The sequence below is a fragment of the Oncorhynchus gorbuscha genome, linkage group LG18 (genome assembly GCF_021184085.1).
Source record: "Oncorhynchus gorbuscha isolate QuinsamMale2020 ecotype Even-year linkage group LG18, OgorEven_v1.0, whole genome shotgun sequence".
Classification (NCBI taxonomy): domain Eukaryota; kingdom Metazoa; phylum Chordata; class Actinopteri; order Salmoniformes; family Salmonidae; genus Oncorhynchus; species Oncorhynchus gorbuscha.
In genome coordinates this window covers 4,018,599-4,029,811 of record NC_060190.1, presented here as the reverse complement: position 1 = coordinate 4,029,811, position 11,213 = coordinate 4,018,599, and the positions used below count along the sequence as shown (strand labels likewise).

The window sequence follows — 11,213 nt, the reverse complement described above, 5'->3', positions numbered from 1 at the left end:
CTGACAGAGGTGCCGCTGAGCTGGAGGATGGGGCGCTCATAGGAGTGACATGAGGGATGTGGACTGTCTGGTCCACATCCTCCTGAAAGTCCTCGTCCTCCTCGTCAAGCTGCTCGTCGGCGGCTGCCTCTTCCGGAAGGTCAGGGTCCGCGCTGACATCCTGCAGCACTCTGCCAGTCTACGAGTACAGGTACTCCACTCCGAGAAGTTCCCCTATGAAAACAACAAAAAACTCAGGCGAATGCAGAGTATGGAAGTGTTAATGTAATTAACGCAACTGATGTAAATGTTCATTCTCTAACTCGACTTACCCCTGTACTCGCTCGCTAGGCTTGCTGTAGTCCTTAACCTCTTGCGACAAGCAAACCCGTTTCCGGGAGAGTAATCATAGCCTCAAATACATTAGCATAACACAGCGGACATAAATACCCCTAAACTTTTCCTATTCATGAAAAATCGCAAATGAAATAAATATATTCAAACACAAGCTTAGCCTTTTGTTAACAACACTGTCATCTCAGATTTTCAAAATATGCGTTACAGCCAACGCTAGACAAGCATTTGTGTAAGTTTATCATGGCATAATGCTATGCTAGCTCTGATGGCAGCAGGCAACATTTTCACGAAAATAAGAAAAGCAACCAAATTAAATCATTTTCCTTTGAAGAACTTCGGATGCTTTCACTCAGGAGACTCCAAGTTATATAGCAAATGTTCCTTTTTTCCAAAAATATTATTTTTGTACGCGAAATAGCTCCCGTTTCTTCAACATGCTTGGCTGAGAAATTGACCAGAAAATGCTGCAACTAACGCCAAACTTTTTTCAAAATTTGCTCCATAATAATCGACAAACACGGCAAACGTTGTCAAGGTTTTTTTAAACATATATATCCGTCCGTTAGTTTCTCATAAGAAGCGATTGGAAAAATGACTACCTCAGTATTTTACGTGAGATTTTCTGCGGGAGACACCATGTGACCACATGCTATATATGGTCCCTTACAGCCATTCTTCAATGGAAATGCCATGCCTAAAAAGACGTCACAATGCTGTAGACACCTTAGGGAATACGTGGAAAACGTAAGCTCATTCGTAGCCATATAAGGAGTCGTTGGCATGAGGCGGTTTTAAAAAATGCGGCACTTCCTGGTTGGATTTTTATCTGGGTTTTGCCTGTAACATCAGTTCTGTGGCACTCACAGACAATATCTTTGCAGTTTTGGAAATGTCAGTGTTTTCTTTCCAAAGCTGTCAATTACATGCATAGTCGTATCTTTTCGTGACAAAATATCTTGTTTAAAACGGGAATGTTTTTCATCGTAAACTTTTAATAGCGCCCCCTAATGCATAACTGGTTAACCAGTTAACCTGTTCCTTGCCAAGCACCCTTTGGCTGCTAAGGTTAAGGATGTGCTGCAGGTGGCCACTAGGAGAGCAGCGGCACCTCCACTGCCGCCTGCGCATGGTCCTCGTTCCACCTCATCAGTCCATCCAACAGGAATGCCTGGAAATGCATTGCATTTGCTCTCTGGTACCTGAGAGAACAATGCACAATTAGGGTGGGAGAGCTGTTGCTGTTAACGTTAAGCATTACTTTAAGCTTAAACTATGACAATTATCTGGGATGAACTGGTGGAGGTGGAGGTGGAATGACTCCGAGGATGTGGAGCTCCGTGCTCAGTGATAAACCGGCATAATCACGCCACCCTTGGTGATTATGCAGCTGTACACCGGGTGGGTCCTGTATACAGTGGAGGTGGCGTGGCGCCTTGTGCAGGTCTATAATTTCATCCCTGATGTCCTTACACAGCTCTCTGGTCTTGGCCATTATGGAGAGGTTGGAGTCTGTTTGATTGAGTGTGTGGACAGGTGTCTTTTATACGGGTAACGAGTTCAAACCGGTGCAGTTAATACAGGTAATGAGTGGAGAACAGAGGGCTTCTTAAAGAAAAACTAACAGGTCTGTGAGAGCCGGAAGTCTTACTGGTTGGTAGACGTTCAAATACTTATGTCATGCAATAAAATGCAAATTAATTACTTAAAAATCATACAATGTGATTTTCTGGATTTTTGTTTTAGATTCCGTCTCTCACGGTTGAAGTGTACCTTTGATAAAAATTACAGACCTCTACATGCTTTAAGTAGGAAAATCGGCAGTGTATCAAATACTTGTTCTCCCCACTATATGTCATCATTTCCAACTGTGTAGAACAAGTGGAATTATATTTTCCTTTAAGCTATGTAACACTTACGTAGCCGCACTGTTGGGCCGGTTGTTACTGACGGGGTGTTACTGACGGGCCTGGCCACAGCAGCTACCCCCTCCTGGTCTCTGCGCTGAATGTAGTCAATCAAGGCGGCCATCGCACTCTCAGGATAACGGGGTGTCTGCGTCCTCAAGCTCCTGACATATCTGTGTGAGACAGCAGAGGGAACGTTTCAGATGTAAAATGTTGCATAGAACACACTGAGATGAACATAGAAAATACAAAAGATGCATGCCCATTACCTTATCCTGTCTGCACCCGTAGCCTCATACAGGTCCTGCAGTGAGTCCCACTTGTACTTCCCGATGCCAACAAGGGTCTTGCACGGGAACCAATTAACTTAATGCAATGAGGAGAATTAATCTCACCTGGCTGGGAGGACAGGACTTAAGCTTCCTCGTGCGTCCGGTTGAACCTGACCGCCTCAGCGAAGGCCGGATAGGCGCACGAGTAGCGAGTCAAGGCCTCCTTGTTGGCCCATCAGGGGATGCTGGGAAACGCTGCCCTCTCGCTCGCTCTCCTTCTTATGCACTGTTACCACGTGCACCATGCAGCCCACGTCGTTCTCCATCATCCATTTGAAGGTCTGACCCCGGTACTTGTCGAACCGTGCACCGGCTCAGGATGACCATCTCTGCACCGGGGTCACCTCCCTCGGAGACGACGCGGGCTCGATCCTCTGCCTCCACTTCTTCCCACTTCTTAGTCCTCACAGAAGGGCCCTGAGCACCAGAAGCAGGGGGGCCGTCAGCGGCCACTTTTACTGCCTGGGGTTTGGACTTGAGGACCAACTCCTGTGAGGGCATGAAACGGAACCTTGTATTTTCCATCTTAGGAGGCAAAAAAAAAAACTATCATGACTAATGAGTGCAGTGACAAGTGACAGCATAACCGTATTAGATACATATAAAGGAACTTACGTTTGCTTGATAGGTCTGCTAGGAGGGAGGAGGACAGCAGTGGGGGGGTTATGGGTTGGATTAGGGTGATTATTATTTTATTTGTAGTTAAATTCAGTTTACATAGACACGTTTGCCACACCAACTAAGATATTGCCCATTCTTCTATGTGGAAGGAGGAGGGGAAATGGGGGGTTTTGCTGGGTGAGAGGAGGAGTTGACAGGGATGTGTCAACAATGCATATTAAGTAGCCATGTGCTCTGAGCACCAGGTCTAAATGGTGATGACAACAAAAGAAGCCCAGTCTAGGAGTTTTAATGATGAACCAGAGTATACATAGGGAAACAGGATGAAATGCAAGATAATTATTGCAATGTAAATCCAGTAAACATTAAATGAATGTCAGCAATCTCTACACACAAAATAACACACCACAATTCCTCTAATATACGGGGTGTGTGTAGCCCAGTGCATCTGGGCCACTGACCCGAAATGTGGACAGAAATGTATGCAAAAGGTAAGCTAGTCATACCTTGTTTTACCTATGTGTTCTAGCTACTGCTGTCGAGAAAAACACCAGCTCTACCAAGAAGTTTAGTTTTCACCTGAAGATGTGTTGATAAATCATGTTTGATTTATATTTGTATATTTTAATGTCTCCTCTTTTTAAACTTTTTTTTTTAAAAACCGTATTTTGTTTGGGAATGGACCGATGTTAGTCTGGTGTCTCGCCTCAGAACTGCCTACCATGGGTTACCCTACCAGTAGTCTTATAGACTACAGACAATATAGCTCTGAGGGTCCTCAACACACACAAGCCTCTACACTGCGCTCAAGGTCTCGGTCCAGGTAGCGGGGAACAGTGAACTATTTACAATAACAAACAACATCCGACCACCCAGCCAGTGGCTCAGTGTTCTTCACCTCGCCCCTTAGTGTCCTTCATTTCTACCAGCCACTGGGCCACGTTCTTACCCCCTGCAGCAACAGAGCAGAACGCCTCGCTGCCGAAGCGGCTGTGGCCCGTCTCGAGCAAACCGCTTTTGGCGCAGACACACTGCTCACGTTGCCTTCTCTTCCCGGCTGTGTCCTCCTCTGTGTCCTCCGCCATCCTCTTCTTCCTCCAAGCCGTTGTCCTTGGCACTGGAGGAGGTTGGGAGGGGCCGAGATGTGCGGGGGGTTGTTGCTCCAGGTGGGCTGGCAGAATGGACGGGCTCTCTTTGCTGGGTGGTCTGGCATGGGCCCTTCTGCTGGTAGTGGAGGGGCTGAGGGGAGGGGCTTGGCGGTGACCCTGGGCGGTGAAGCTGGGGGCGGCAGCGAGCCCCAATCCCTGCTGCAGCACCATCCTCTTCCTCTGACCCCGGGAGTACCTGAAACAGGGAGAGAAAACAAACACAAGCTGTCACTCAGATTGTCATTAGTCACAAGGCTTTATGCAACAAGTCGTCCATAAGTTAATGTCTTACCACTGACTGATGGTCCTTTGATTCAGCTCAAAGAGCTGAAGGTTGATCTGGGCCATCAACCTTGGGGAGGTCAGTACTGCCTCCCTGATGGCCCCGTCGTCTGCCAGAATGAGCGCCCACCTGCTCTTCTTGACGCCGGAAGACTGCGTGGCGCTGGGATGGATTTGGCAGAGCTGACTGCAAATGGCCTCCACCCAAACGGCTGGTGCCCGGCCAATTTGCAGGGCCCGAGTTGAGTCCGAGAAGGCAAGTGAAACAGAGGAGATAAATAATTAGAGAACATTGAAAAATAATGATAGCCATCGCCTGACCTTCATATGCATTTAATGTAGAGGCAGGCAATAAAATAGTAAGGTGGAGGACATGAACACTAACAACATACCGTTGGAGAGAGTCTTTTCCTAGGATAATGGACAACATTCCCCTTTGTTGCCTTGAACTGCCCCTGAACGTTCCGCTCCTGGTTTCGGGCAGGGTAGATCAAGCGTTGCTTGTCAAAGTCTGCCAGCACCAGCCACAGTGCCACCAGACAGTCTTTCCTGCGGTCCAACAGCCCCTGACGGTTCCTCACCCCCACCAAGGCTCTGGCAAGCCTGCAGACAATGTCACACATTTAGGGGTAACACTTAAGATGTTTCTACTGTTAGTGTTTCATACTGGAGAGGGAATGCAAATCAACGACGCTGGACAGAGTGGAATCGGGTGTATCAAAAAGGCGGTTTATTGATCAAAGATATCTTGTTCTACAAGATATAAGGAATGTGGACCTAAGGAATGTGACTCTGTGAAGAGTCAGAATAATTAGGCTGCTCAGCCTGAGTTTACAGCAGAATGTATACACAGAATAATGTAGGTGGAGTCTCGTCGTGTTGGTCTTCTGACTGGTCCTGAACAGTTGAGGCGGGCCTTGCTCTAGCCAGAGCGGGCCCCATTGGTGCACAGCAAAGTCCTTTGCTCTTGGCACCCGACCAGTGGGGGAGGGGAGGGGGGGGGGGTTGAGTGTGCGTGTACAGTGCTTCATGAGATGCATGTGTGTCAAGGAAACGTGGATTTAGGGACTGGTAATGTCTGCTTTAGGCCCAGGTGTTTCCTGTCTTTGCAGGAGTGCATGCAAGGGTCAATGTCAGTGAGATAGCTTGGCACTTCTAAGCTCGTTAGTGTTGCAGGCTGCTCTTTGTAGTTTTACAGGGGAGTATATTTGCGTGATGGCAGCTGTGTGTCCTTCGGATAATCATGTTATTGCACACAGGCTCTAGACTTGGCTGAAGACACTGGGCCCAGAGTTATCTGAGGGCATCCGGTTTAACCAGACCTTTGGTCTGCTAGTAACGCTTTATATTAGATTATTTATATAACACTACAAAGGAAATAGATGTTATTTTACATTGTGTAACGAACAGAAAATAACACTGATGGATTCTTTTAAAATGAAACTCTTGTTGTGAGCTTTCTAAAATGTTTGCACTCAGCTGATGGCATCCTTGTTATTAAACACCCAAAACTTGTCTTGACTTTGTCTCAATTCCTTATTTAAGAGGTTACAATAGATAGCATGTATTTTTTTTAACACAAAAGCTCAATTATATTTACCTCTGTATCTGAGGAGTGGGTCAGGGTGAGGAGGACTGTGTCGACCAGGGGCCTCAGAAGAGCTTCCGTCTTAAAGGGCGGTGGGACTGGATGACCCAGACCTGGTGCGTCAGCGGGTTCCCCTGACAGAGGTGCCGCTGAGCTGGAGGATGGGGCGCTCATAGGAGTGACATGAGGGATGTGGACTGTCTGGTCCACATCCTCCTGAAAGTCCTCGTCCTCCTCGTCAAGCTGCTCGTCGGCGGCTGCCTCTTCCGGAAGGTCAGGGTCCGCGCTGACATCCTGCAGCACTCTGCCAGTCTACGAGTACAGGTACTCCACTCCGAGAAGTTCCCCTATGAAAACAACAAAAAACTCAGGCGAATGCAGAGTATGGAAGTGTTAATGTAATTAACGCAACTGATGTAAATGTTCATTCTCTAACTCGACTTACCCCTGTACTCGCTCGCTAGGCTTGCTGTAGTCCTTAACCTCTTGCGACAAGCAAACCCGTTTCCGGGAGAGTAATCATAGCCTCAAATACATTAGCATAACACAGCGGACATAAATACCCCTAAACTTTTCCTATTCATGAAAAATCGCAAATGAAATAAATATATTCAAACACAAGCTTAGCCTTTTGTTAACAACACTGTCATCTCAGATTTTCAAAATATGCGTTACAGCCAACGCTAGACAAGCATTTGTGTAAGTTTATCATGGCATAATGCTATGCTAGCTCTGATGGCAGCAGGCAACATTTTCACGAAAATAAGAAAAGCAACCAAATTAAATCATTTTCCTTTGAAGAACTTCGGATGCTTTCACTCAGGAGACTCCAAGTTATATAGCAAATGTTCCTTTTTTCCAAAAATATTATTTTTGTACGCGAAATAGCTCCCGTTTCTTCAACATGCTTGGCTGAGAAATTGACCAGAAAATGCTGCAACTAACGCCAAACTTTTTTCAAAATTTGCTCCATAATAATCGACAAACACGGCAAACGTTGTCAAGGTTTTTTTAAACATATATATCCGTCCGTTAGTTTCTCATAAGAAGCGATTGGAAAAATGACTACCTCAGTATTTTACGTGAGATTTTCTGCGGGAGACACCATGTGACCACATGCTATATATGGTCCCTTACAGCCATTCTTCAATGGAAATGCCATGCCTAAAAGACGTCACAATGCTGTAGACACCTTAGGGAATACGTGGAAAACGTAAGCTCATTCGTAGCCATATAAGGAGTCGTTGGCATGAGGCGGTTTTAAAAATGCGGCACTTCCTGGTTGGATTTTTATCTGGGTTTTGCCTGTAACATCAGTTCTGTGGCACTCACAGACAATATCTTTGCAGTTTTGGAAATGTCAGTGTTTTCTTTCCAAAGCTGTCAATTACATGCATAGTCGTATCTTTTCGTGACAAAATATCTTGTTTAAAACGGGAATGTTTTTCATCGTAAACTTTTAATAGCGCCCCTAATGCATAACTGGTTAACCAGTTAACCTGTTCCTTGCCAAGCACCCTTTGGCTGCTAAGGTTAAGGATGTGCTGCAGGTGGCCACTAGGAGAGCAGCGGCACCTCCACTGCCGCCTGCGCATGGTCCTCGTTCCACCTCATCAGTCCATCCAACAGGAATGCCTGAAATGCATTGCATTTGCTCTCTGGTACCTGAGAGAACAATGCACAATTAGGGTGGGAGAGCTGTTGCTGTTAACGTTAAGCATTACTTTAAGCTTAAACTATGACAATTATCTGGGATGAACTGGTGGAGGTGGAGGTGGAATGACTCCGAGGATGTGGAGCTCCGTGCTCAGTGATAAACCGGCATAATCACGCCACCCTTGGTGATTATGCAGCTGTACACCGGGTGGGTCCTGTATACAGTGGAGGTGGCGTGGCGCCTTGTGCAGGTCTATAATTTCATCCCTGATGTCCTTACACAGCTCTCTGGTCTTGGCCATTATGGAGAGGTTGGAGTCTGTTTGATTGAGTGTGTGGACAGGTGTCTTTTATACGGGTAACGAGTTCAAACCGGTGCAGTTAATACAGGTAATGAGTGGAGAACAGAGGGCTTCTTAAAGAAAAACTAACAGGTCTGTGAGAGCCGGAAGTCTTACTGGTTGGTAGACGTTCAAATACTTATGTCATGCAATAAAATGCAAATTAATTACTTAAAAATCATACAATGTGATTTTCTGGATTTTTGTTTTAGATTCCGTCTCTCACGGTTGAAGTGTACCTTTGATAAAAATTACAGACCTCTACATGCTTTAAGTAGGAAAATCGGCAGTGTATCAAATACTTGTTCTCCCCACTATATGTCATCATTTCCAACTGTGTAGAACAAGTGGAATTATATTTTCCTTTAAGCTATGTAACACTTACGTAGCCGCACTGTTGGGCCGGTTGTTACTGACGGGGGTGTTACTGACGGGCCTGGCCACAGCAGCTACCCCCTCCTGGTCTCTGCGCTGAATGTAGTCAATCAAGGCGGCCATCGCACTCTCAGGATAACGGGGTGTCTGCGTCCTCAAGCTCCTGACATATCTGTGTGAGACAGCAGAGGGAACGTTTCAGATGTAAAATGTTGCATAGAACACACTGAGATGAACATAGAAAATACAAAAGATGCATGCCCATTACCTTATCCTGTCTGCACCCGTAGCCTCATACAGGTCCTGCAGTGAGTCCCACTTGTACTTCCCGATGCCAACAAGGGTCTTGCACGGGAACCAATTAACTTAATGCAATGAGGAGAATTAATCTCACCTGGCTGGGAGGACAGGACTTAAGCTTCCTCGTGCGTCCGGTTGAACCTGACCGCCTCAGCGAAGGCCGGATAGGCGCACGAGTAGCGAGTCAAGGCCTCCTTGTTGGCCCATCAGGGGATGCTGGGAAACGCTGCCCTCTCGCTCGCTCTCCTTCTTATGCACTGTTACCACGTGCACCATGCAGCCCACGTCGTTCTCCATCATCCATTTGAAGGTCTGACCCCGGTACTTGTCGAACCGTGCACCGGCTCAGGATGACCATCTCTGCACCGGGGTCACCTCCCTCGGAGACGACGCGGGCTCGATCCTCTGCCTCCACTTCTTCCCACTTCTTAGTCCTCACAGAAGGGCCCTGAGCACCAGAAGCAGGGGGGCCGTCAGCGGCCACTTTTACTGCCTGGGGTTTGGACTTGAGGACCAACTCCTGTGAGGGCATGAAACGGAACCTTGTATTTTCCATCTTAGGAGGCAAGAAAAAAAAAACTATCATGACTAATGAGTGCAGTGACAAGTGACAGCATAACCGTATTAGATACATATAAAGGAACTTACGTTTGCTTGATAGGTCTGCTAGGAGGGAGGAGGACAGCAGTGGGGGGGTTATGGGTTGGATTAGGGTGATTATTATTTTATTTGTAGTTAAATTCAGTTTACATAGACACGTTTGCCACACCAACTAAGATATTGCCCATTCTTCTATGTGGAAGGAGGAGGGGAAATGGGGGGTTTTGCTGGGTGAGAGGAGGAGTTGACAGGGATGTGTCAACAATGCATATTAAGTAGCCATGTGCTCTGAGCACCAGGTCTAAATGGTGATGACAACAAAAGAAGCCCAGTCTAGGAGTTTTAATGATGAACCAGAGTATACATAGGGAAACAGGATGAAATGCAAGATAATTATTGCAATGTAAATCCAGTAAACATTAAATGAATGTCAGCAATCTCTACACACAAAATAACACACCACAATTCCTCTAATATACGGGGTGTGTGTAGCCCAGTGCATCTGGGCCACTGATGTGGACAGAAAAATGTGGACAGAAATGTATGCAAAAGGTAAGCTAGTCATACCTTGTTTTACCTATGTGTTCTAGCTACTGCTGTCGAGAAAACACCAGCTCTACCAAGAAGTTTAGTTTTCACCTGAAGATGTGTTGATAAATCATGTTTGATTTATATTTGTATATTTTAATGTCTCCTCTTTTTAAACTTTTTTTTAAAAACCGTATTTTGTTTGGGAATGGACCGATGTTAGTCTGGTGTCTCGCCTCAGAACTGCCTACCATGGGTTACCCTACCAGTAGTCTTATAGACTACAGACAATATAGCTCTGAGGGTCCTCAACACACACAAGCCTCTACACTGCGCTCAAGGTCTCGGTCCAGGTAGCGGGGAACAGTGAACTATTTACAATAACAAACAACATCCGACCACCCAGCCAGTGGCTCAGTGTTCTTCACCTCGCCCCTTAGTGTCCTTCATTTCTACCAGCCACTGGGCCACGTTCTTACCCCCTGCAGCAACAGAGCAGAACGCCTCGCTGCCGAAGCGGCTGTGGCCCGTCTCGAGCAAACCGCTTTTGGCGCAGACACACTGCTCACGTTGCCTTCTCTTCCCGGCTGTGTCCTCCTCTGTGTCCTCCGCCATCCTCTTCTTCCTCCAAGCCGTTGTCCTTGGCACTGGAGGAGGTTGGGAGGGGCCGAGATGTGCGGGGGGGTTGTTGCTCCAGGTGGGCTGGCAGAATGGACGGGCTCTCTTTGCTGGGTGGTCTGGCATGGGCCCTTCTGCTGGTAGTGGAGGGGCTGAGGGGAGGGGCTTGGCGGTGACCCTGGGCGGTGAAGCTGGGGGCGGCAGCGAGCCCCAATCCCTGCTGCAGCACCATCCTCTTCCTCTGACCCCGGGAGTACCTGAAACAGGGAGAGAAAACAAACACAAGCTGTCACTCAGATTGTCATTAGTCACAAGGCTTTATGCAACAAGTCGTCCATAAGTTAATGTCTTACCACTGACTGATGGTCCTTTGATTCAGCTCAAAGAGCTGAAGGTTGATCTGGGCCATCAACCTTGGGGAGGTCAGTACTGCCTCCCTGATGGCCCCGTCGTCTGCCAGAATGAGCGCCCACCTGCTCTTCTTGACGCCGGAAGACTGCGTGGCGCTGGGATGGATTTGGCAGAGCTGACTGCAAATGGCCTCCACCCAAACGGCTGGTGCCCGGCCAATTTGCAGGGCCCGA

General features: G+C 47.2%; 1 long non-coding RNA gene across 1 annotated transcript; it reads right to left on the bottom strand.

Moving 5' to 3' along the window:
• Window positions 1–6,231: 6,231 nt before the first annotated feature.
• On the bottom strand, window positions 6,232–10,675 carry LOC124002843. The gene is made up of 4 exons (XR_006833139.1): window positions 10,491–10,675; window positions 8,978–9,403; window positions 8,594–8,755; window positions 6,232–6,558 (listed from the first exon to the last, which is right to left on the bottom strand). It is a non-coding gene; the product is annotated as an uncharacterized LOC124002843 (long non-coding RNA).
• Window positions 10,676–11,213: the final 538 nt, after the last annotated feature.